The sequence below is a fragment of the Camelus ferus genome, chromosome 23 (assembly GCF_009834535.1).
Source record: "Camelus ferus isolate YT-003-E chromosome 23, BCGSAC_Cfer_1.0, whole genome shotgun sequence".
Taxonomy (NCBI): Eukaryota; Metazoa; Chordata; class Mammalia; order Artiodactyla; family Camelidae; genus Camelus; species Camelus ferus.
The window spans coordinates 14,098,610-14,124,791 of NC_045718.1; the positions used below are offsets into that span (position 1 = coordinate 14,098,610).

Genomic DNA, 26,182 nt, shown 5'->3' on the forward strand with positions numbered 1-26,182 from the left:
ATGAATATATGCATGCTCATGTATAAATGAAAAAGTCTGCTCTACACTGGAAATTGACACAACATTGTAAACTGACTATAACTCAATAAAATAAAATTTAAAAAAGAGAGAGAGACACACTGGGGGTTGGGGTGGAGGGAGGATATAGCTCAACTGGTAGAGTGCATGCTTAGCATATACAAGGTCCTGGGTTCAATTCCCCAGCACCTTCTCTAAAAATAAAACAAATAAATAAACCTAATTACCTCCCCCCAAAAAGAGAGACACAGTGTGTAGGAGAAAGCAGCTGACTGGGATTAGCCGTCCTGGTCCTGGCCCTCAGCTTGTCGCTAACCAGCTGTGTGACTCTCTGGGCCTCAGTCTACAGAACAAAGGATGTGAGCTGGAGCAGGGGTTCCTACTTTGTAACTGTCAAAAAAAAAAAAACCAAAAAAAACCCCATATATTTTTAAGTTTTTTAACTTACCTAACTGCATTTATGAAAAAATCATATTCCCATGAGACTACCCTGTTGCTATAATCCAGCCAAACACAAAGAAAAACAACCTTTAAATTTAGCCTGTTATGAGACTGACAGGCATAGAAAACAAACTTCTGGTTACCAGGGCGGGGAGAGGGTAGGGAGGGATAAATTGGGAGTTCGAGATTTGCAGATACTAATATACATGAAATAGATAAACAGCAAGTTCATACTGTGTAGCCCGGGGAAGCTATATTCAATATCTTGTAGTAACCTATGGTGAAAAAGAAGAAGAAAACTAATGCATGTATATTCTTATATGACAAGCATTGTGCTGCACACCAGAAATTGACACAACATTGTAAACTGAATATACTTCAATAAAAATACATTTTTAAAAAAATCAGTCTGTTTTCTTTTCTTTTGGTTGGGGTGGGGAGGACTAGGTTTATTTATTTGTTTGTTTGTTTATTTGATGGAGGCACTGGGGATTGAACCCAGGACCTCATGCATGCTAAGCACATGCTCTACCACTGAGCTGTCCCCTCCCCCCTAAATTTAGCTGTTTAGTCTTAACATAGGATGAAATTCCCATTAGTTCTTTGGAAAGTTGGGAAGGTCTCTCAGGTCCACGTGATTAACTAATGATTCCTACAAGATCACTGGCCCAGGAGCTGGCTGGGCCCAATTCCATCCCCCATGACGCTGCAGCCTGTGCCCTTTAGCAGCCAGAGGAGGTACAGTTCCACCCTGCTGCTAGGCGCAGTTCTGATTTCCAGTGCCAGGAGCTATCTCATTTCCTTTATGAAAAACCAGCTTGTCCCAACGGCACATTCATACTGGCCTGAGGGTACCTCATTTGGCCTGCGTTTCTGCCAGCCCTCCTCAAAGGCCATCTTCTCCCACCCGCCTCGTCACCCCAGGAGAAAGCTGTCTCACCCAAACCTTCGTCTCAATTACCCTGCTGTGCGACCTCCTGACCTGAGAGAGCTGGAGACCCTCTCAGCCCTGGTCCTTTCCCTCAAGTAGCTCCATCTACTGCTCAAGAGAGAGGGCAGAGGCTCCACCCAGCTGAGTAAATGCTTGGTGGAGAATCCAAGATGCTGCTGAAGCACTGAATGGTCAGTTCTGCTCGGACAAGGGAAGGCCAGGGAGACATGGGAGAGGAGGTCAGTTTCTGAGTAAGGCCTGAAGGGAGAAGGAAGCGCCAGGGCGACATCTGAGGGCCAGTGCCGCACAGCAAGGCTGGGTGGGCTGGGAAGGGCAGGCCTGGCTTGCTGGTTTGTAACTCGTTTGTCTCGTTTCTTTAAGATCTCCTTCCCTCCCCTCCTTCCTCCCATAAATATTTATTAAGCATCTTTTCTGTGCCAGGTATCCTGTTAGGTGGTAGAAACAAATAGGAGGAACACACGCCCTGTCTTAAAGGAGCTCGCAGACCAGTGGGGACACAAGGATGCGCACCATCCAGCTCCTGGTCCTACAAGTAAGGGAAGTCTTTTCAAAGAGACAAACCTTAGAGCCCAGATCAGCACTGACATATCCTTACGATGCCATCAAACCTCAGAACAGCCTCAACAGGTCCTTCCTTGCCCCAGGCCCTCCTACAGTCTGCATTCGCCCCGTCTAGGTTGGAGAGTTACCCCGAATCTTCTCTGTCTGCTCTGGAAGCTGTAAAATTGTTTTGCTTGGAGGCTGGAGACTGGCCAGATGACCTCCTCTGCTCCGTGAGCATCTCTGTAGGGAGAGGGGCTCTCCTGAGCCTGCCTCTGCCCTCACGCAGCCGTCTCAGGGAGGGGGAGGGAGAAGACACTCAGGAGGCCAGGATGTAACTGCTCTCTCTAATCCTGCTCCTTAGAAGTGGGTGCTGAGGACTGTTCTTCCCCACCCGCCCTGGCCCCACACCTCACTGCCCTGGAAGAATCTAAGCCTGGACAGAGGATGGGGGACACACTCAGGAGGTATGGGCAGCTAGTGGAGAGCCCATTATGCGACCACCACAAAATAATCCTCAGTGGGAGGGGGCGGGCATAGCTCAAGTGGTAGAGCACGTGCTTAGCATGCACAAGGTCCTGGGTTCAATCCCCAGCATCTCCTCTAAAAAAAAAAACAAAAAAACAAAAAAAAACCTAAATAAGCAAACCTAATTACCCCCCCCCCCAAAAAAATAAAAAATAAATAATCCTCAGTGGGGCCACAATCCTAGTAAATCCTGGAGGAGAGAGACCAGAGCTCATCAAGTGTGATCAACAGTCTTTACCAAGGATCTCGTAAGGCCAGGGCTGCTGTGGGGGTCCCCGGAGAGAGGACAGATCCCTTGCCCCTCAGGCGTGCACACTGAAGTTGTTGAGACAAACATGTAATGGGAATGTAAGAGAACTTCCCTTGGAGAGGCACAAAGAACCAGGTGAGCTCAGAGGCGAGGCGAGGAGGAGCCCACCCAGTCAAAGTGGTTAAAAATGGTGAGAGCAGCTTTTGAGAGGAGCCTTCATGTCGGTTAGGATGGCATTTGGCTGCATGTAACAGAAACCTGATGACTGGGGATTAACACATAGAAGTTTATGTTTCTCTTGTAACAGGGGAGGCCAGTGCAGGTCTCCAGGGTGTCATCAAGGATGCTGTCTTCCGGACCAGCATCCTTAACATGTGGCCGTCATGGGTTGCAAGCTGGCTTCTCCACCCCCAGACTTCCCATCCGACTTTCTAGGGAGCAAGAAGGGAAAAAGCAAAAGACACATCCCTGACACATGACAGCTCTGACTCCTCCTTTTTTGTTAAAAACAAATGTGGATTTCATTGCCCAGAACTGTGTCCCCTCACCCCCTCTAGCAACAAGGAAGCCAGGAAATCAATATTTTTAGGAGGGGACATTGATGTCCCTTCTCCAGACCAAATCAGTGTACTATAAATGAGGCAGAGGGGGAAAGACATAAAGGCTGGACACTGAGCAGTGGCTGCCAGAACCCTAAAGGACCGGTAGAATCCACTGGGATGAAGCACAAAAAAGACTTGCCGGCAGAGGAAACAGCAGGAGCAAAGGCTCGGGGGGGGGGGAGCACCCCCGGAGCATCTGGGGATCAGGAACAGCCCAGTTCAGCTGGAGCTTAGAGCGTGACTGGTGGGAAGCACGGGCAGGGGCGGTTCACGTCGCCCTCCCATCCAGACACGTGCTGTGCTGTGCGGTCATCAGCCCTGAGGGCAGCAATGGCAGACAACAAGAAACGTCCTGGGAAAGTCAAGTTCACCTTCAACAGGAGACAGTGACTGAAGTTCCCAGAAAAGTAAATGATGGCAAATCTCTTGAGAGCCTGGCAACGACAGCTTCGGACAGAGGGCTGCTGGGCTGGACGCCTGGACACTTTCTAGCCAAAGCAGTGCCCCCAAAGCTACCCTAGTGCCCCTCACTTCTGCCTGAATCAGCCTTTAAATTAAATACATGCATTGCCTCTAGCCTGAGGTCTGTTTATCATTGTCATTCTTCCTCTCCCGTCTCTTCTCCACGTCTTAGACCTTCCAGGCTGCAGTGACAACAGGGAATTAGGTGGCACAGAAGGATTAGTGTGGAGGACGGTGAGTCCGACACTCGGGTGTGGGTCACCCCTTCCTTGGACTCTTCCCAGAGATTCCTGATGGGGCATCTAGAGTGCAGAGGAGATGCAGCCACTCGTGGCGGAACCCGCGTCACAGGCTCCTGGCTTTCTTAACTAGGAAGCATCTGAGCTGCATCCTCCCCTTGTTACCAGCGATGCTTCTTCCTCCTGCTGGCCTCCCAGGAGGCCGACAACAGCGGGCCAGCATCCCCACGCAACACCTCCCTGCCGCCGGGCGTGCCGTGCGCCCTCAGCCTTCCCCTTCCCAAGCAGATTGCTCCTCTTCCTGGGTCCTCTTCTGACCTTTGCATACTTTGCATTACTTTGGGGGGGGGGGCCTCTTCAGTTTCCCACCTTTCATTGAAGGACAGTGCCCAGGTGGTGGGACAAGGAGGGGTAGGGGCATCATTTAAGGTGCAGGGAGTGAGGCTGTGGTGCCACTTTGATCAGGACTCGCTCATCAGGTCTTTGGTTTCCAGCAGGGTGCCAGCCCTCTGACCCATGGCGGCGCTGGGCTGGGGTACAGATGTCAGACTCTTCCTCCTGAGAAATGCCGGAATGGGGGGACCACATGACAACACATCCCATAGCAGAATTTCCCACCTGTTCCAGAAAACCCTCCACAGCATCCCTGCTGATTAGAAGGAAGTAAAATCTTCTTCATGCTGTAATAACAGGCACTATCGGGGCACATCCCCTATAGCAGGCACTTGACTGACACTACGTGGAAAGGCCCCACCCAATGGCACCCTGGCCCTGAAAATTCAGTCTGATCCCCACTTCACAGATGAGGACACGGACCACAAGAGAGCTTGAGTAACTTGCCTTGGTCTCAAGGCTGGTGAGCGGCACTGCTGGGATTTGAGATTAGAACCCAAAGCCTGTTCTCTTTCCACTACATCCATGACATTGACCACGGCGCTTCTGACATCTGGGCCTGGAGAATCCCTTTGTAGAGGGGCTGTCCTGTGCACTGTAGGCTGTGTGCCAGTGCCCTGGCCTCTCCTAGCCACTGTATGCTGCTAACAGCCCCCTCCAGCTGGGACAGCCAGTCGTCTCCAGACAGTACCACATGCTCTCTCGGGGGAAACCCTGATTGATTTCCCTGCATTACGTGACATGTTTTCTTTCTCTCTGAGCTCAGTTACTTCCCTTCCACTGACTGGCCCCCGGTCTCCCCACTGGAGTCCCATGGAGCATCTACTTTGTCTTTCTATCCTTCATAGTCCTTCAAATAACAATGAGGCTGTTCCTTGTCTCCAAGTCTCATCTCCTGATCAAACAACAAAGTTCCTTCATCTTTTCCCGATACACTCTGGTTTCCAGGCCCTTCCCCATGCCGGCTGCTCTCTGCTGGAAGAGCATCCATTCTAAGGAGAATTGGGAGCAGAGAAAGGTTTACTGCAGGGCCGAGCAAGGAGGACAGGGTGGCTCATGACCAAGAGAACCCCAAACTCCCTGAAGGGCTTTCAGCAAAGCATATTTAAAGGCCAGGTAAGGGAGGGGGGTCGCAGGGTCGGTGATCAGCTCGTGCACAGTTCTCTGATTGGTTGATGTCGGGGTAACAGTATGGTCAACACTATCAACCCTTAGGTGCTGGAAGGTCTGGGGCCGCTCATTCTTTTTCTTTTCTTTCTTTCTTTCTTTTTTTTTTTGGAGTGAAGGTAGATTTATTCAGAGAGATTGAACTGAAAGGCAAGAGAAAGGCCACGAGGTGTGGGGGGTGGGTGCTCAGATTAAAAGTAGGTACACACTCCATAGGCAGAGTGTGGGCCGTCTCCGAAGCAGGAGAGAGAGGGGCGGCCACGAGGCGCTGTGCTGCTGATTTTTATGGGCTTGGTGGCTTCATATGCTAATAAGCAGAAGGACCAGTCTAAGGAGAAGGGGCTGGGATTCCCAGGGAGGTGGCCATTTCCCACCCTGTGACCTTTTGTGGCTAGCCCTGGGACTGCCACGGTGCCTGGGGGCGTGTTATTCACCATGCTCATATGTTACAATGGGCATATAATGAAGCTCAAGATCTGCTAGAAGTTAAATCTCTTCCTCCTGTACCTCAAGGCCTCCTGGGGGTTGAATCTGTCACCATTTTGATGTAATTGCTTTGGCATTCCTTGAATGGCTGTGCCCTGCCCCCTTCCTGTCTCATTCTCCCCTCAGAGATTTTACTCCCATAATGTTATGGGGTTGCAGAGGGGCGAAGGTCCGTCTTCTGAAACTGCTTCCAGGCTGAGTAGGGGCGTTGACCCTGCCTATCAGGGGGTAAAAATCTCTGAATGCCTAATCTAGGGGGTGGGGCCAATCACTCTTGATCATCAAGTAGTTAATTTCTTCCCTTTGGTGGTGGTTTTAAGCATCTGAAAAACTCAGGAAATATACGTGATATACTATTATCTGAGTACTTCAGAGAGGAGCCGCAGCAGGGGCTATGGGGGAGGGGTCTGAATCTGGAAGGCCCCCCAGGGTCCTGCTGGGTTACACTCCTTTGGTCTCCATTACTCTTTTTGTCCAGCTTGAGTCCTCATCATTTGTTTATTCTGTCCCCCACCCCACCCCGACTGAGGTTTTTCTCTCCTTCGGTTCTAATTCATCAGTACATTCCTCTTAGCACCTAGCAGGTGGCCTGGCACATACAGGCTCTCACTAAAAGTCTGACAGATGAATGGGTATATAATAATAGCACATCTTGAAGGTTGAACTCATAGAAGCAAAAATGCTTAGAAAAGATACAAATCACTCCACAGATACAAAGGGTTTGCATTTTTCTTCTCTATCCTGTCTCAGCCCCTCTCTCCCCCAAATCTTCTCCAAGCCAGACCAGCAGATTGGCAGAGGAAATTAATCAGGGTTTACTCGAGGGATGAGATACTTGGGAAAGAGGGTACCTTCTAGAATTTCTTTCTCATGCTCGTCTTGGTGAGTTGCTCCAGCAGGGTTAACGTGTGGGTTGCCAGCCTTAGAATGTAACAGTATTGGCCTTCCCCTGTCTCCCCACCCTCCCAGTTACTTGTAAGCCTGCTTCTGAGGGAAATTCAGTTCTCCCTAGAATCTACCATTTGGAAAAATACCTCTCAGCATACACGGCGAACAAAGAGTGCATTAACAGGAGACAGAGGCTAGTGGCAGGCCCTGGACGAAGGCGCCCATCAGTTCTGGAATCTGGGTGAGCCTTCCAGTCGTACCAAAGGCATGTTGTTGTGCCTGGCCCGGAGGGCAGCCACACGCGCCTGGCGTCCGGATGTGTCCCTCCACTCTCCACTCCCCCAGAGCCTGCAAGGACTGCAGAATCAATGGGTCATTGCTTCGCTGGGCTTCTAGGTTTGGCTCTCTTCACAGGCCTTTGCTAAGCGCCAGGCCTTCAAATTCTGCTCTGTCCATGAACAGAGCCCGATTGGTGCTTGGAGAGCCAATGGAGAAGCAAAGGAAGTCCTGGGCTGCACGGCCCTGGGGGCTCTCAGCCTGATGGGTGCCCTGTCCACCCTCAGGAAGTTAGGGAGGAAGGCTTGTGGAGAAGGCATCCAGGATGGTTGTGCTGGGCCAACCTGAGGCCAAGGCAGAGTCCCGCTGTGTCCCCAGCACCATCTCGGCCCTGACCTGCCCCTGCCTCGTCTCCAAGGCCAGGGCCTCTAACCAGCAGGCAGAAGCACCATTCATGGGCCCCTTGTCGCCCCTAAAATAAACTCAGCCTGCATTACGCGACCTCTCTCTCACTGCAATGAAAAGGAAACTGACAGGGGCTGGGGCCAAGGGCTGCATTTAACAAAATGAGATTTAACAGGGATCAGTGTCAGGCCCTGAACTTGAGTTTAAAAATACAAGTGCGTGAGCCCAGAATAATGGAGGTAGGGCTTAGAAGTGGCACGTATAGGAAAGCTCGAAGGGTTTTCGGGGATGATAAGCTTACAGTGACTTGAAGTGCTGGCAAGGATGAGCATTCACCCTATGAATGGTTATACTCCCAGCGCGCCCACCACAGTCTTAGACTATCCGTAGAATAACCAGCGGGGCAGGTGCTCCCCTCTTGTTTCCACTTTGCAGAAGAGGAAGTGAAGGCACAGAGGGATTTAAACAGTTTTCTCAAGATCTCACAGCTAGTAAGTGGCAGAGCCAAGATTCATCTGGACCAGACCCTGAATGCTTTGGGGTGGAAGCGTAGATTTAGATTAGAGAGGCAACAGTCATTTTGTGATCTGTGCTTACAAGAACCCGTGTTCAGGAGTCCTCTATTTTGTTCTAAGACAAGTACTCCAGGTCCTCATTAGAGGCAAAATGGAGCATATTCAGACGAGAGTGTCTAAGAATGTTGAAGAAAGGACTGCTTGCAAATGTTACATTCTCCATCTTCATCCACCCAGGTGCCCCAGCCACAACTTGGAGAGGCATCCTCGACACCACCTTCAAACCCATTACCCCCACAGCCACCCATTCCCAGCCCCTTGAAACACACCCGGCTTAACACCTCTTAACCGCCTGAAAGCTCTCTCACACATGCTGCTTCTAAACCCTGCTCCCTACTTTCGAAACGCATCTCCACTTGACCCATTTCTCTGCACCCACAGCCGCTTCTCCAGCCGGTCACCAGCACCTCCCGCTTCGATCACTGTGTACCCCTCTAACCACTCCTTCCACCCCTTCGCTACCCAGCCGCTCTCCACACCACAGTCCGAAAGTGGGTTCCAAAAACCAAAATGGGGCTGTGCCCCTTCACCGCATAAAGCCCTTCCATGCATCACATTCTACGAGAGAGGCAATCTCAAATCCTAACTCGCATTCTACCTGACTCTCAGCATCCTCTCTCACACCCCCACTCCCTGGGCTCGAGCCACGTTGCTTTCCTTCATTTCTGCTACACGTCAGACTCCATCTTGCCCCAAGGCACACCTCCTCCCTCTGCCCAGAATGCTCTTCCCCATCCCCCAACTCCTGTAGCCACTCCTTCTCATCCTTCAGGTCTGGGCTCAGTGTCATTTCCCCATGGAGGGGCGCATAGCCTCCTGCCCGCAGGTAACTTTGCCTGGTTAACCTCTTGCCCAGCACCCTGCTCTTTGCTTCCTTCCTGGCACACCGCACAGTTTGAAATGATGTATTTATTTGTGCATTTACTGCAAATTCCATGAGCACAGGGGCCATTTAGTTCTGTTCATGTATCCAACCCAAGGCCGAGCATACAGGCACATGGTAAGTGTTCAATAAATATTTGTTGAGCAAATAGAAAGTCTGGAGAAGAAGAGATTCGGGGAGCCATGGACACTGACCGCACCTGGGGGAAGGGCTGGGATCTGGGCCATCCTGTGTCTCAGAACTGGAATTAACTCACTGGGCAAACACCAACATGGCTCTTACTATGGACCCGGCACTGTGCTAAACACTTTCTAAATAGCAATCAATTAGTCCTTGTAACAGCCCTGTGCTACAGATAAGGAAACTGAGGCACAGAGAGGCTAAGTAGCTTGCCCAAGTTTCCACAGTCACTCAGAGCAAAGCAAGATTTTGAGCCAGAGTCCATGCCCCCAGGGAACCTCAGTAGGAGGCCAGTGTGTGGAAGCTTCTGGAAGTCCTCTGGATCCAAGGAAGGCATGCTTTCTAAGGGGACGGTCCAAGATGCCAAGGGTTAGGCAGGCATTAAGCCTGGGGACAGCTGACCTCCGTGAACTCTGAGGCCTGTCTCTCTACCTTACACCCTATCCAGCGCTGCTAGGGAGCTAAAATGAATGGGAATGAAGGTGCTTTGACAAAGTTGGGCCAAGGTCGCGCCATTCCCCCGGCTGGCCAACACCGGAACATCAGTGAGGTCTTCTAGTGAGACGGAAAGGCAGGGACACTGCCAAATCAATCGGTTACTTCCCTGCCCTCCATCCCCCACCTTCCCCAACTTGGGGAGGGGGAGGGGGGAGTGAGGCCAACAAGAAGCAAAGAGGCAGTCAGTACAAGAAAAGACAGGCTGCCCTAAACAACACCCCGAACTCCCCTCCTAACTGGTGAGGTTTAGTCCACGGTCTGAACGTTTGGGTTAAACGGAAACCCTCTGGCCCATCCTGCCCTGCTCGGCACAGGACTTGTTTTCTTGGAAGATTGCTTTGACCTGCCCTGAAATTTTTCTGACAAGGGGTCAGTGCTGCCCAGGAAGAGGGCCTGGGCCAAGGAGGGCTAGTCGCACCCATCTTGCAGAGTGGGTGGGGGCCCTGGGGATCACTGGTATTTTGTCTGAGGAGCCAGGAAGGCAACCTCGATTCTTACTTGTTCCCGAGCAGACATCAGGGTGAGACAGCTGGCAGGGCCCCGCCTGCAGACTCACTTCCGTTGTTCTGTTTCTGCTCTGTCCCAGACTGGCTGCCTCGGGAGCTGTCATGTGGGCGGCAGAGATAAGCTTTCCGCCAGAGGCGGCCCCAAGAGCTTGGCTGGGACAATGTCTGGGTCTTGGTGGGGTGGGGTGGGTCCCCGTGGGACCTGTGTGCAGGAGACATCAGCTGCCATCTACAGGCGAATCACAGGGACGGGGAGGATGGAGAGAATGGGTGGAGGTGGCTCCTGAAGCCTTGGGGAAGGAGAAAAGGAGGCTAAATCTTGCAAGACAGTGAAGAATAAATAAAGACGCAGAGCAGAAAAAGGAAGGAGTGGAATCCTCCTGGAAGACATCCTCCTGGAAGACAAAATAGAGAAGATGGCTTCACTCCTAAATTGCAGCGAGAAGCATCAGGTTAGATCTTACACGTACAGAAGGTTTCCCCCCAACTTTGTCTGCTGGCTTGGCTATTTCCTTAGATGCTGAAGGGAGGATGGGGTGATTTGGAGAGGTGGGAGGGATGGGCCCTGAATACATGCAGGGAAATGGGCCTATGGACCTCCAGGAGCCTTTCTAAGTAGACTTCATGATTTTCTACGAGCCAGAGAAAGGACAGAAGCAAGAGCTGGGAGGAAGAAGGGCAGAGCTGACACTGACTGAGGGCCACCGTGTGGGCTCTCTGCTGACGCTGTGTCATGGAAGCCACACGCTGGCCCCTGTGCGGGGGCTGGATCTCTCTGTCACAAGGGATTCATCTGAGTGCTAGACAAGGCCAAATGGCAATTCAGTAGCAGAATCAGGATTTGAACTCAGGTCTGGCAAATGCCTGTGATCTTTCCACCAGGCTACTTCTTGGCAAAAGGCTGTGGGAAGAGACTTAGTGGTGGTTGAGGAAAAGAGCCTGCCATAGTGGAGAGAACGCTGAACCTCAAAGACCAAGGCCAAAGGTCTGGGTCTGACATGCAAGACATGTCCTGTGAACTTGGACAAATAATGTCCATATCTTGGTCTCAATTTCCCATCTCATAAAGTAAGAGCTTGGACCACTCTTGGGTGCTCTCTAAGGCCTTTTCTACTTCCAGACATACAGTGTTTATTTGGAAACTTGTCTCTCATTTACTGCAGTAGCCTTCTTTTTCCTACTTCTGGTATTATATTCTATGCTGGTCATATGTTCTAGGCATGGGTACCCCTTCCTGCAGCCCATTCAGGACTGGGGGCAGAGACTGGAGTTATGACAACAACTTCTCGAAGTGGGTGTGATCAATTAATTAACCAAATAAATAAACAATTGTTTATTAAGCTTATCATGTGCTTGGTGTGGCACTTAGTCGGTGACACAAAGAATGAGACTTGATCTCCAAGTCCAAGGTACAGGCTAATGGGAAATCCGCACCCACCAAGGATGCTTGCCAAGCGCGATCAGAAATCGCTAACGCTTTGTGGAAAAGCCTGGTAAGCCATGCCCATTTCAGCCCGGCCTCTTCCACTTGGAGAGGAGAAGGAACGATCTGTGGGCGCTAAGGTCAAGGGTGCCTGGGACCACACCTTTGTTTTGTCAGCTGCGCCTTCAGCTTCTTGGATGCTGGCCGCCTCTGACGTTGGCACCCACGTTGATGAAGTTGTAGTTAGTCGCCTCTGATTGTGGTTGGCAGTCTCTGGGGGAATCTGGGGCAACTTGTACATGGCCACTGGACAGTGATAAGTGCTGGCGTGGGGCAAGCATGGAGTGCTGTGGACACACTTAGGACGGCTGACCAACCTGACTGCGGAAGGGAAGACCCTGGGAGGAGAGGCCACTGATGTAGAAACAGAGGTGGAGGGCCTTCCTGCCAGAGGGGATGAGAATGTTTACGGGCCTGGAGGAGAGACAGCACGAGTCTTACTCTAAGGACCTCGGATACAGACTTGAGTTGCCTGGAAGGCAAAGCCAGCTTTGAAGGGGCTTGTGAGTGATGCTAGGGGCTTGCACTGTATCCTGAGAGTAACAGGGGAGCTGTTCCTCCTGCCCTGGTCCAAAGCAACCCTTCTGTGCCCAGTCCCCTCTCTTGTTTTTCTTTACAAGGTTTGCAGATGCCAAGCATAAGCTCCCTTTAGCCTGGCCTATCAAATCCTGCCCATCCTCCAAGGCCTTATTCAAAGTCCCTTTCCTCCAAGAAGCCTTCTGGGACTGCCTCATTTCATTTATTCATTAATTCAACAAATGTGCCGTAATCTCCTCTTGTGGGCCAGGTGCTGTGCTGAGCACTGGCAATGAACAGCAGATATGGCTCCCAGTCCCGTGCAGCCTAGGGGGTACAATGGTTTGGAAGCCTCAGTGATATCTCCTCTTTTGATCTCCTCTAGGTGCCCAGCCAATGAGGCTGTCAAGGACCCTTCCGTGAGCAGTCTTCTCCCTCCTCGATGCACATGGCCGCTCAGGGCAGAAACCAGGTCTCCTCATCTCTGTATTCTGGGGGTGGCTAGCACAGCGCTGGGCACTTGGGGTGCTCAGCCCATATTTTAGAGAGATCTGGTTCTCCAACAACCTTAAACAAAGCAAAAAGCTCTCCCGGCCGACACCCACCCCTTTCCCTACTCTCCCCCCATTGCAGCACAGAGCCTCTGCAGGGAAGGGAGATGGATGCTCCAGCTGAACCTTTGGCCCCAAGATGCAGAAAGAGAAGAGAGAAGGGAGGAAGTAGGGGAGAGGGGAGGAAGTAGGGGAGAGGGGAGGAAGCGCCTGGGCTGGATTTCAGCCCGGATGCCTCTGGCCAGGCTGGGGCTTCTTGGTCCTCGGTGCTCTGGAATGTGACAAGGGCTTGCCAGGGTATCTTGGAGCAGCTCCTCCCCAAGCCACTGGCTCCTCACCCTGGACAGAGCCACGCTGGCAGCGTCCCCTAGGCTCTCCTTGTGGTGCTCTGGTGCCCCACGGTGGACAGAAAGCAGACCCTGATCTATTCCTGAGGGTTTGTGTCTCGCTGATGGAGAGGGCCCAGAAGCCCTTGCATGGGGGTGAGCCTTGGGCATGGCCCCTGTGCTCTGTCCACTCTGACCTCTGCACTCACCTGGGCTCTTGGGGTTTTTGCCTGACAATGTGGCATACTCATCATCAGGAGAGGCTGACCCCATCCCGTGTTGTCTTCCTCCAAATCAGGCACAGACCTACCACCTGCTGGTGGGCAGCAATCTTACAGGAAAAGCAGGCTCCTCGGAGGTCAGTCTAGATGCCCAGAGAGGGGCTGGGGCACCCTGCATAAGCCCCCCACCTTCAGAGGTTGGGGAAGATGAGAGTGGTCATGCCGGCAGAAACCAAGGCTTCTGCCCACCTGCAGCTCACCGTCGCTGGAGCTGGTCCTCTGCTCAGGCAGAGGATGGAGGGCAGAGTCAGGGGGGCTGATGACTGGGAAGCCATTGAAGCTGGGGGTGCAGAGGTGAGGTGGAAGGCTGGAGAAGGATGGGGTTCTCTTGTGGCTCAGACGGAGCCTTGGAATGCCATGGACTGGAGAAGCATCAGTTTAAAATTTTTAATTTATTTTTTTCCTTAATAACAGGCTGTGTGCAGCTGCTGGAAAGAGATGGGTGTTAACCTTCCAGCAGCCACCGAGTGGACAGCCCTATCTCTACAGCTCATCTCTGGGCTCTGTGCTGGCCCCTCATCTCCCATGGCCTGAGCCTCGTGGAGGGACACTGTCACAGTCCTACCAAGGAGGCTGAGTTGAGCGAGGTACATACTGCGGGGAAATAGAACCAGGGAGCAGTAACCAAGACCGGAAGATGTCAGGAGGGAACGAGGCCAGAGACGAGAAGGACCGTGCAGGAGGGCAGCTAGAAGAGAGAAAGTGTGAGCAGGACTGAGTCCACCCACCGAGGAAGGGACACTGAGCGTCCGAGCCCACGTGTAAGGGCTGTGTCGGGGCCTTTTGGACACATACCATTTAACCCTCGTTGCAGCAAGTTCCCGACCTCTTGTACAGGAGACTGAAACTTTCGTAAGGAATCTAAGTCACTAGCTTGAGTTTCCATGGCTACAGGGGCAGAGCAGGGATTGGCCTGCAGATCTGTGGGGTTGCAGGTGGCTTCCCCGTCACTCCATCTTCACCGTGAGAGGAGGCAGCGCTGGGTCACAGGAGACAAAAGGGTCTCCAGAACTCTAGAAACTTAGGACTGATTTCAGGGTCTTTTTTGATTTGTTTTGTTTTCGTTTTCGTTCGTTTGTCTCTTGTTTTTCACTGAAGTCCGGTCAGTTCCAATGTGTCAATTTCTGCTGTACAGCATAATAATTCAGTCATACATGTACATACATATATTCGTTATCATAGCCTTTTTCATCACAGGTTACTACAAGATACTGAATATAGTTCCCTGTGCTCTACATGATATCAGGGTCTTCTACACCAACTCTGCCTCCTGGAGAAATTAGATTTCAGTGAAAAAAATATCATGTCTTAATTGTAGCCAATTAATTTTGAAGGGAGATCACAGAACCTACCAGCTTTCCTTCCTTCCCTCCCTTCCTCCCTCTTCTGTTTATGGAGCAATAACAAACTGTCAGCGATGGTGTTAAGTCTGAGGGACAAATAAGAACCAGCCCTTGCCCTTGGGGAGCTCACAAGCCCTTGAGAAATTCCAGGCAACTGAAGCAGCTCTATACACAGCCCCTTCCTCTCAGGATAAATTTCCCCTTTGTCTTTGCTTCTGAGTTCCTAGTAGGGGCCCAGCAAAGCTCCTGTTTCTCCCTCCAGCCCAGCTCCCTCTGTTTTGAAAGACAGACAGTCAAACTCCCACCAAGCCCCTCCTCTCCCAGGGCCGCTCCGGGGGTTACAGCCGGAGTGGTCAGTGATGCCACAAACAGATCTGAGCCTTTGGGTGCCTTTCATACATCTGGACATAGCTTGGCCTGGGGCAGCCCAAATTCTCCAGCCGTAAGTCACACTGACTTCCAAGCCTGGAACAAATGAACATTTCCTTGGCTTCCAGCCTCTTCCCCTCACAGTCGCTGACCCAACCATCTCCTCTGCGATTAAGCACACTCCCCATACCCCGCTCCTCTCTGATGTGAAATCACAGCACAGCACCCCGCGAGCCATCTACCACATGGTCCATACTCACAGTGGTTGCCTTCAGATAAACTCAGTCTGGCAACCAAAAAATGTTTCAAAATAACTCAAGTTATTTGGATGCATTCTCAAATACTATGAAGGCAATCAGAACAATATTTCTCAAAATCCTGCTTTTCCTCTCCCATTTATTTCTCTGACATACCACATCCAATCCTGGACCTCTCCTTTCCAAAACTCCTGTCTCCCAAACCCCCCTTCCAGCTCTAGCCACACACCCCTTCTCCTTCTTCACTCCACTTTCCTCCTGATCCTGTCGACCCTCCCTGGGAAGAGGGCAGGGGAGGAAGATGACAGGTAAAGTCCTCTCTCAGGCAGGGGAGAGGGCAAAGGCTGAAAACACTCATGCGGTTGTCACTTTCCCCCATCACAGTAGCTGTCACTGATACAGGAAAATGAATGTGAGGTGAGAGGATGGCCGTGTCCCAGGTCTCGGTTGAGTCCCTAGGACAAACCCCGCCGAGTGCAGGTCCTTGGCTTGCTGCAGGAAGAATTCAAGAGCTAATCACAGTTGAGTAAATGTAGGTTTATTCAGAGAGATACATACTCCATAGGCAGAGTGCAGGCTGTTTCACAAGGCAAGAGAAAGGCCACGAGGTGTGGGGGTTGGGTGTTCAATTGATACACACTCCGCAGACAGAGTGCCGTCAGTCTCACTTAGGAAGGAGAGGGGCTACAAGGTGTGTGGGGGGGGGGGGTTAGTTTTTATGGGCTCGGTAACTTCATATGCTAACAAGCAGTAGGATTGTTCCAACTACTCTGGGGAAGAGCTGGGATTCCCAGAAACTGGGCCACCGCCCACTTTTATGGTCAGCCTCAGAACTGTCATGGTGCCCGTGGGAGCCATCTAGCATGCTCGTATATTACAATGAGGGTATAATGAAGCTAAAGGTCTACTGGAAGTCAAATCTCCTGTCATCTTGGGCCTCAAGTCCTGTTGGAAGTTGAATTTTCCACCACCCTGGTGTTAATTGCTGTGTTATTTCTTGACTGGCTGCACCCTGCCCCATTCCTTCCTGTCTCATCACTACAGATGGGCATTACAGATCACACCAAGCCCCAGCTGGCAGGACAGCTTCTGCACCAAGTGCCCATACCAGCCTGACTGCTCTGGTCAGCCCTGGTCTAAATATTTTTTTCCAATTCCAAGCTGCAGTGCGCTACCATTAGTTAATCGCCCCAATTTTGAACTGGGAAAATATGGTCACCGTATCTCTAACCCACCCTTCCTCTTGGCAACCCTAATATATCCTGACTGTATGAAACACTTTCTGTATTGCTATAGACTGAAAGTTTTTGTTCTCCCCTCCACCCCACCACCACCAAAATCATATGCTGAAATCCTAACTGCCAGTGTGATGGTATTTGGAGCAGGGGAGCGTCTGGGAGGTGACTAGGTCTAGTGAATAGATTAGTGTTCCCATAAAAGAGACCCCAGAGGGCTCCCTTGCTCCTCCTGCCGTGCGAGTTCACAGTGAGAGGACAGCTGTCTATGAGTCAGGAAGTGAGATTTTACCAGATGCCAAACTGCTAGTAACTTGATGTTGGACTTTCCAGCCTCCAGAATGATGAGAAATAAATTCCTGCTGTTTATAAGCCACCATATCTAAGCCCAAATAGACTCAGACACATATCACTGCTGATTCCATCAGTGTCTGCTTGGTCACCTGGAGACCCAGACTATGTTTATTCTCATTCTGTCCTAAGCCTCATGAGCCAGTCTGCTGCAAGAGTTAGCTAATGCTGCATAACAAATCATCCCAAGTATTAGTGACTTAAAACAACAATAATCCTTTATTATCTTTCATTGTTTCTATGGATCAGGAGTCTGAGAGTGGCTTGGCTGGGTAGGTCTGACTCAGCTCTCATGTAGTTTTGGTCAAAATGTCGGCCAAGGCTGCAGTTTCTAAAGGTGTGACTGGGTCCGGAGGAGCCACTTTTGAAGTTGTCTATCACATGGTTGGTGAATCAGTGCTGGCTGTTGGGGGAAGGCCTTGGTTCCTGTTCGAGGGGACCTCTCTGTGTGGCCTGGGCTTCCTTACAACATGGTTACTGGGTTCCAAAGGTGCCCATCTTGAGACAGAGTGAGCCAAGCAGAAGCTGAATCTTTTTGTGACCTCATCTTTGGAAGTCACATGGCATCACTTCCCCTGTGCTCATTGTTCAGGGCAGTCCCAAGCTACCGCTAATTCCAGGAGAAGGAAGCATAAACCCCGGCTCTCACTGGGAGGAGTTCCAGTCACTTGATAAGAGCTCGTGGGATGGGATAAACATATCGGTGCGGCCACCTTGGGAGAACACAGAGGGTTTCCATGTCTCTGGCCCTTGCGAGTCCATAACGAATGCTCATTGGTGGACTTTGTATTCACTGGTACCTGGAACTGAAACAACCATGTCACAGGGGGTGGTGGAAAATTAATTCAGAGTCCTAATTCTTCGCCCCTCTCTGTATCCACATCTTTTGCTGTGAAATCTTAGGTGTCCTCCCTACACTGATCCCGGCCCCAACCACACAACTTGCCTTGACCAGCAGCTTGTTAGTAGACGTGAGTCCAGCAGAAGCTTCAAAAAGCACTGCCACATTTCTCCTGGGGCTCCTGTCCTTCTGCCCTTGCCGTGAAAGAAAGCCTGGGCTAGCGCATGAGGGATGTGAGATGGGCGGACAGTCCCAGCTGAGGAGGGCTGACCCACAGATATGTGAGCAAGGCCAGGGAAGATGAGACCCCTCCCCCCCAGCTCCCCGCAGGCTTGTGAGCCAAACAAATGCTTATGGTTTGAAGGCCCAAGTTTGGGGGTCGGTCAGTTATGCTGCATTTTTGAGTCAGTAAGTAACCAACATAGCCCGCTCTTCCTACTGGCGCAGGAAACACCTTATGAGCTGGGCCCCTGCGCGCCAGGTCAGGCTCACTATCTGGACGTAGCAGACAGAATCATGAGCTCCCATGTCTGCGTCCTGATCCTGGGAAACTGAATATGTTACCTTATGTGGCAAAAGGGACCTTGCCAATGGGATTAATTTAAGGATCTTGCGGTGGAGAGATTATCCAACATGAGCTGGGTGGGCCCGATTTAATGACAAACATGCTTATGAGAGGGAGGCAAGAGGGTCAGAGTCAGAGAGGAGGCGCGGCGACAGCAGAGGCTGGAGTGTGTACTCCAGTGTCAGAGGCTGGAGTGTGTACTCCAGTGTGGAGGACGGGCCCGCAGCCGAGGGCTGCAGGCGGCCTCTAAAAGCCCCGAAGGCAAGGGAACAAATTCTCCCCTGGAGCCTCCAGAAGAAACACCATTCTGCTGAAACCTTAATTTTCACCTGTAAGACACCCTTCACTCTTCTGGCCTCCGGAACTATAAGAGAAGAAATTTGCTGGCTGCAATCACGATGCTTGGGGTGAGTTGTCATAGTGGCAATAGGAATCTAGCACGGGGTCCAACAACTGTATGTCCTGGAAGCAGTCAGGTGCCACTGTGAGACTCACTTATTCTTTCTGGCAAATGGGGATGTGTGGTAGATTACAGATGGTCACAAATCTTGGCCTCTCCTCTTTTTGTGATCTGGGTTGCCCTTCAAGGCTTGCTAGACCCACAGAATGTGGCAGAAGTGATGCTCTGGAACTTTCAAGGTTTCTAACAAGAAAACTAGCTTCTTCCTAGGTCTCAAATCACTCTTTGAGGAGCCCAGTCAGCAGCCCCTGTTTCAAGCCAGGTCTGTCTGCTAGGCTGCTAGTTACTCTTCCTCAATTTTTACCGAAATTTTACCAAAGTGTCTGCCCCCTAGTGAGTTACTGCCCCCCCTACGCCCACCCCCCTTCAGCCCTTTCAGATTTTTCAGGGAGGTCCCAGAGTCAAATCTTCGGAGAAGTGGCCACTGATGAACTGGACAGAGAGTCCAGCTTTCCCCCCAGGTAACAACTTAGCTCTCTTCCTCTGTGTATCATTCCTTCTACTGGCTTCTGGAGACAGGGCAGCACTGACAGTTGCCCTTGGAGCTGTCATCCTGGCCTCGGCCCCACCCTGCCATTTCCCTGGAGGCCAGTGGGTTAGGTCTGGAGTTTGGTGGGGTTGAACAGGGAGGGAAGTATGCTTCAACAGAAGATCTGGGAATTAGAGAGTTTAGAATTGGAGCTGGGCTGGGACAAGGGGGAGGGGAACAAGCTCCCGCCTTTACTTAGAGGAAGTGTTGGTGCATTCCAAACCTTCCAGCTCATTTACTCCAACTTCCCTTTTCCACAAGCTTTTTCCAGCCATGACCTCCATGTCCGTATTTGTCAAAGGGAGGAACAGCCATCACCATTTTCAACAATGAAATTTTCAACCTTTCCCAAAAGATGCCACCTATAGTTTAAAAATAGATTTTCTACCTCCCTTCTTTCCATGTGCTAGTCTGACGATTTCCCAGTTTTAGGTAAGTTTTGCCTCTCTGCATTCTCTTTAGGGAATGGTAGCATCTAAGTGTTAGATGGTGGGCTTATCATTCAAAAGTCCACAAACAATAAATGCTGGAGGGGGTGTGGAGAAAAGGGAACCCTCTTACACTGTTGGTGGGAATGTAGTTTAGTGCAGCCACTGTGGAAAACAGTATGGAGATTCCTCAAAAGATTAAAAATAGGCTTACCATATGACCCAGCAATCCCACTCCTGGGCATATATCCAGCGGGAACCTTAATTCAAAATGACTCCTGCACCCCAATGTTCTTAGCAGCATTATATACAATAGCCAAGAGATGGAAGCAACCTAAATGTCCATCAACAGATGACTGGATAAAGAAGCTGTGGTATATTTATACAATGGAATACTACTCAGCCATAAAAACCGACAACATAATGCCATTTACAGCAACATGGATGCTTCTGGAGCATGTCATTCTAAGTGAAGTAAGCCAGAAAGAGAAAAATACCATATGATGTCACTTATATGTGGAATGTAAAAAGAAAAAAAAAAAGACAAATGAAGTTATATACAAAACAGAAACAGACTCACAGACATAGAATACAGACTGGTGGTTGCCGGGGTGAGGGGGCTGGGAAGGGATAAACTGGGAGTTCGAGATTTGCAGATACTGACTGGTATATATAAAATAGATAACAAGTTTATACTGTATAGCACAAGGAACTATATTCAATATCTTGTAGTAGCTTATGGTGAAAAAAGAATATGAAAATGAATATAAGTATGTTCACGTGTGACTGAAGCGTTGTGCTGCACACCAGAAATTGACACAACGTTGTAAACTGACTGTATGTCAATTAAAAAAAAAAGAAGAAGAAGAAAGAGAAAGATGGCGGGCTCTCGAGCCAGAGGGACCTGGGCTTACATTCCAACTTGCCCCTTAACAGCTGAGTTACTCAGCATCTGTGAAGCCTTGGCTTTCTTTTCTGGAGAGTAAATGATTGCCCCTACCTCACAGGGCTGTTTGGAGAATGAAATAAGTCAGACGACATCAAGGGGTGGCATATCGCAGGCACTGTTATTCAGACTCGCTTTGCTTGCTTAGCTCTGAATAAGTCATCACACAACTGACTTCCTCCCTGGTTCTTTACCTGGAGGACAAGGACCTGGGGAGACGGGGAGACAGGCATGAATGGCCTTGACCCAAGGCATCTCTCGTTCTCCATTCCCACCATGGGTAAGGTCACAGGGGGCGGGCTGGTGAGTTCGGAAATATTCCTGAATTTGACGAGAGACCCTGGGACCTGGGCTAGGCTGCCATCCTCCCTGCTCTGTCCGTTTCTCTCCTCTGGTGACAGACCTTCCAGCCTCAGTCTGCTATTTCACAGGGCAGGAAAAACTTCTTCAAGGCGGGGCTTAGAAAGAAAAGCTGGCTTTGGAAGACTGAGCATCATTTAGAGGTTTGGGAGAATAAAAATATATGCCCGTGTGTATGTCCGCATCTGTGGGTGAATTTGAAAGTGGAAGAGACTTGAAAAAATGCAAAGCTGAATGATGGCGTTAACTGAGTGAGTCACCCGTGCTTGCAGGCAATCTGACCTGACTCCCAGTACCCATCAGGTAGGTAAATCCTGTTTCCCTTTTTGTGTTTTTTGGTCCAGATGATGTGGAAATGCTCCCCTACATTGAATGTAAATCCTTGCCATGCAGCCAGCTTAAGCACGGTTCTCCCACCCGAGATGTCAAGACAGAGAAGAAGGAGTCAGAGGGGCCCTCTTCCTCAGCAAGGACGTCGTCCAGGTCCATGGTTGCAGCTCACCACAGTGGGAAGCCACTGAAGACAGGAGACTCCATAGCTCCACCTCACAAATTGTTAGAGGAGGGATGGGTCCCGGACTCGCCAGGACGCCCTTCAGAGGAGCGGGTGAGACGGCTACTTCAGACATCACGGCTGCTGGGGCGTTAGATGCATAAAGGTCAGAGGAGCCTGCGTCTGGAGCCTCCTCTGGGCTCCCCATAGCAGCAGCACCAAACACACTGTGTTCATGACCCATTACACCAGCGGAGGAGCCACGGCCATGAAATTGCAAAACATTTTCCGTCCTCAGCCCCTGTTCTGGTAACTTCACTTCTCATCGCTCAGATTTCTAGATTTTCCATATTTGCCTGAGATGAATGAATGACTAGACTCAAGAGTTTTGTTTGGGTTTTTTTTTTTTTTTTTTCAGTGGAATGTTTGGAAAATTACTGCTAACACTACAATGATCCTCTTTCTCTGGTTTGATTTTTTTTTTTTTAAGAAATTGGGGTTGGAATAATTTTTTCTTCTTCTTCTAAAAGGTACCTAAAGATTTAGATTTGTAGTACAAGGACCACCTGTCTTATATTTTCTCAAAAGCCCTAGTTTTTTAAAAAGGCAACTTGTGAAATCATACTCATAATTATGATTTAAATTGTATAAATCGTTATTCACAAACTCATGTGTACAAGAGATGTGTGACTCTTTTTTCTTTCATTTCTATTTTGAATTTTTATTCAGTTGGGCTGGCAGAATCAAGAGCCAGCCCCTTTCCCCAGGGTGGTGTCTAATGTGCCTGGATCCGATTCTCCACGTGGCCTGTTTGCAGAAGCCTCCTCCGAGACCTTGGCCGCCCTACCTGGTCTTGGTGGGTGGGACTCTCAGATCTCAAATAGATAGATGCCCTTTGGTCTACCCCCTGGTCCTTTCAGGCTGATGGTTCCCCCTTCTATTCTCTGCCACTTTGCAATGATTCTGGAGCTCCAACCACGTGCTGGAACAAACAGCAGATTCTTTAGTCCTTTATCTGTCCAGACGTTCCATGAAGCGACTGACCCAGTCTATGAAGCCCAAACCCCCTGTTCTTGGATCTTTCTTATCTCCCTGGCATTGTCCCCTCTCTGGGGCTCAGCCCAGTCACTGAGTGAAGAAATAAGTGCATGGCCAGCTTCTCCAAAACTCATCAGTTTCTCTGCTCTTTTGTCCCCTTCCCCCAACCCCATACACCTGAATTTTAGGAAGTGTCACCCTGGGCAGGATGAGGGGAATCTTCTATTTCTTGCCCTAGTCTTTTATCTAGCCTGCTTTCTCTAGTCAAGGGGACAAAGCTGGGCAGAGGGTGAGTTTTGCTCTGATGATACAACCTTACCCGAGGCAATGAAGCAAGAAAGATCTGGCTTTGGAGAGGAGGAGGGCAAAGAGGAGAAGGAAGTGGGGACAGAAGTTAATAGTTGTGAAGGTCTTCCTACCCCGCCTAAAGACTCACAGCCCTTTAATATGCTGACCCATATTTTCTATGACAGTTCCCAGTTTGAGTCATTTTATTCTTTAAAAGGAGACTCTGTCAAATCTGCAGCTAAACTTGTTTTAAATTGCATCCTTTGGCAGGGCTTTGTATATAGGTATGTTCAAGAGTGCCAGTGCAGGGGCGGTGGGGGCGGGCAGGAGGACGCTGAGGTCTGCTTCTGCCGGCGCGGTGCTTCACGACAAAACCGAAGCAGCGAAGCAGGGTGCTGGGTGGACCCGACTGGAATGAGACATTGCTCAGAAACTCTTCCAGAGAATAAGGGAGTGTCCCTGAGCTCCCGAAGGACAGTGCAATTTCCCTCAGTCTCCTTTGTATCCCATATTCTGCTGTGTCACATCCACCAGTGGTCTTCAGTCGGTGCATGACAATGGATGGACTTGGCAGCGGGGCGGGGGATGTCCATGAACCTCCTGAAATTTTATGCAAGATTTTGGGTGTTTATGTATTTTTGTTACCAAACACAAGTTCGTGTGCCCGCCACACCACGAGGCCAAACAAACTGAAACACTGAAGTTTGGAGTAGAGAAAGGTTTATCGCATGGTTGAGCAAGGAGGATGGGGTGGCTCATGCCTAAGAAAACCCTGAACTCCCTGAAGGATTTCAGTGAAGCCTATTGAAAGTCCAGGTAAGAGGAGGGAGGTGGGTCACAGGGCACCTGATCAGCTGGTGCACAATCCTCTGATCGGTTAATGTGGAGGGAACAAGGCGGACAACACCATCAACCCTCAGGCGCCAGAAGGTCTGGGGGCATAGTGCCCTCAATCATCAAGTAGTTAATTTCCTCCCTTTGGTGGTGGCTTTAAAGCCTCTGAAAAACTCAGGAAATATACACGAGATGCTGTTATCTGAGAACTTCAGAGAGGAGCTGCAGCGGAGGACAGGGGGAGGGGTCTGAACCAGGGTCCTGCTCGGTTACCTTTCCTTCCTGCAGAAAGATATGGGAGATTTTTTTTGCTCCTGACTGAAGAGCAAAATGACCCCTGAGCTACAGAGTCAAGGCTCTGTCTGTTTCACTGGCTTCATCTGTTAACAGTCCCTCTCTGACCCCCAAGCCCCACAGCTCCTCAAGCTGTGCTCCTGGGCAGTGACTGCCTCTTGCGGTCCCTGGAAAATGCCGTAAATGTGATGTGTGCCGGTCTCCTGCTGAAGGGTATCGCCCGCCCTCTTTGCCTGCAGCCTTCGGGCAGTACGAGAGAAACTAGCAAAACAGTTCTTGAGTGGTTCAGGCCTGTACTTGCAGCTAAACTGATCTCACGACTAGCACGCTTCCCGCCCTGTGCACTCTTTTCTTAGAAGAACTTATCCTTTTACGCTAGACGTCTTGAGACTGAACATCAAGAAAACGGGCAGATCCTCCTACATTCCTCCGTAACAGCAGCACGTTCTTATCGAGATGAAGAGACTGTAACAGCCTGTAAAGTGCCCTGATTGCTACCAACTTTTCTGTTCCATCCAGCTTTTCTATAAAATCTCAAGACCCCCAACCCCAAGAGGGGCTCACTGCCTCTAGGGCATGAGGCTGCCATGGCTCCCCTCGCCTGGCAAGGCAATAAAGCTGTTCTTTTCTATCCTCCCAAAATTCTGCCTCTGACTCTCTGTTTGGCTAGTGCAGAGGCTAATTTTTTGACAACAGTATCACCTCCTCCAGGAAGCCTCCCCTGCCTGACTCGGGCAGAGCTGATCAGCCCTTCCCTAGCGTCCCACCTCCATATGGCATCCATCATACTGTAGGGCAGCCTCTTGCACCCTGGGTGTGCCTCAGAATCCCCTGTGCATCTTTTAATAACATGCAGATGCTCCAGCCCTGCTTCCTCCCCAGTGAACCAAAATCGTGATGAAGAGAAGCCCCTAGGGGACTCTGAGGTACACACCACATGGGTGGCTTAGCCACAGTTGTTGGGCCTTTCTTTGTATCCGTGTTACGTGGATGCACCAACTAGGAACTCTTTGAGAGCAGTGATCATGCCTCAGTCACCTCTCCCATCCCTGTGGCGCTTAGAACAGTCAACACACGGTAGAATGAGCCAACCTTCACACGGTGCTTCCTGGGCGCCAGGTACAGTTCTAGGGTTTTCCATATCCTTCCCATTCACAATTTCCCCATAAAATACATCACTGATCTCACTGAGGGATGAGGAAATATTTGTGAATGAATGAATGAGTGAATCATACTTTCTAGAGAGCTGATTGGCTTCGAGAAATCTGAATATGATTTATTTCATAAACATGACTTTTTACAGGGGCAAAAAATTATCTCACTCTGCTCTGATCATGTCCAGGGAGGGGAGAAAGAGAGAATCCGGTTAGAGATGTGGTTATTTTATGGAAAAGAGACCTACTTGTGTAGTGGCAGAACAAGACCGGGGCTGCCGGAACCTCCCCCAAGAAGCCCCAGCCCAGCCCAGCCCAGCCCAGCCTGAGCCCACCTCTTCCCAAACACAGGGGGGTTGGCGCAGGGCAGACCGAGAGGACCCCCGTGGGAGGGAGGGCGGCATCCCCGCTTCCCGCCTCCTCCTTCTCACGGGGCTGAGCCCCGAGGCCCAGCCTCTGGCTGCCATTTGGCCTCAGGAGCAAAGTAATCAGGAGCGTGATTTAAGTCATAAAGTTATTATAAAGCCCCTGCCTACATAGGAAGCAGGCCACTGTGCCCGTTCACAGCTGCCCGTGAGCTGAACACGGCTTCGGAGATCACAGATTCCTGCTTCTCACCGTGGAAGTAACGGTGGCAGCGCTCCCAGCCAGAGGCCCGTTGGAAAGGGCAAAGGGCTCAGAAAACAACGCAGAGAGGTGGGCGGGCAGCGCCCGGATCGCACCGCAACCACGGCACCTGGGGGACTCCCGTTTTTGTTCCCTTCTCATTTTTCAGGGCTCTGTGCTGCAGGGACCACCTCCTCCAGAAGCCTTCCCAGAAAGTGCACACGGTCTCCTCTCTCAGGCGCGCCACCCGCCCCCTACTCAACAGCGGGCTCTCCCTCCTGCGGACCCTTCTCTCCTCCCAGCCCGCGGGGCGCAGCTTCCCCCGCCAGCTCCGAGCTCCTCGCG

At 50.6% G+C, this 26,182-nt stretch overlaps 1 long non-coding RNA gene across 1 annotated transcript; it reads left to right on the top strand.

Moving 5' to 3' along the window:
* The first annotated feature begins 10,478 nt into the window (after positions 1-10,478).
* On the top strand, positions 10,479-16,944 carry LOC106728835. Its single transcript, XR_004314611.1, has 3 exons — positions 10,479-10,741; positions 12,674-12,760; positions 13,861-16,944. It is a non-coding gene; the product is annotated as an uncharacterized LOC106728835 (long non-coding RNA).
* Positions 16,945-26,182: the final 9,238 nt, after the last annotated feature.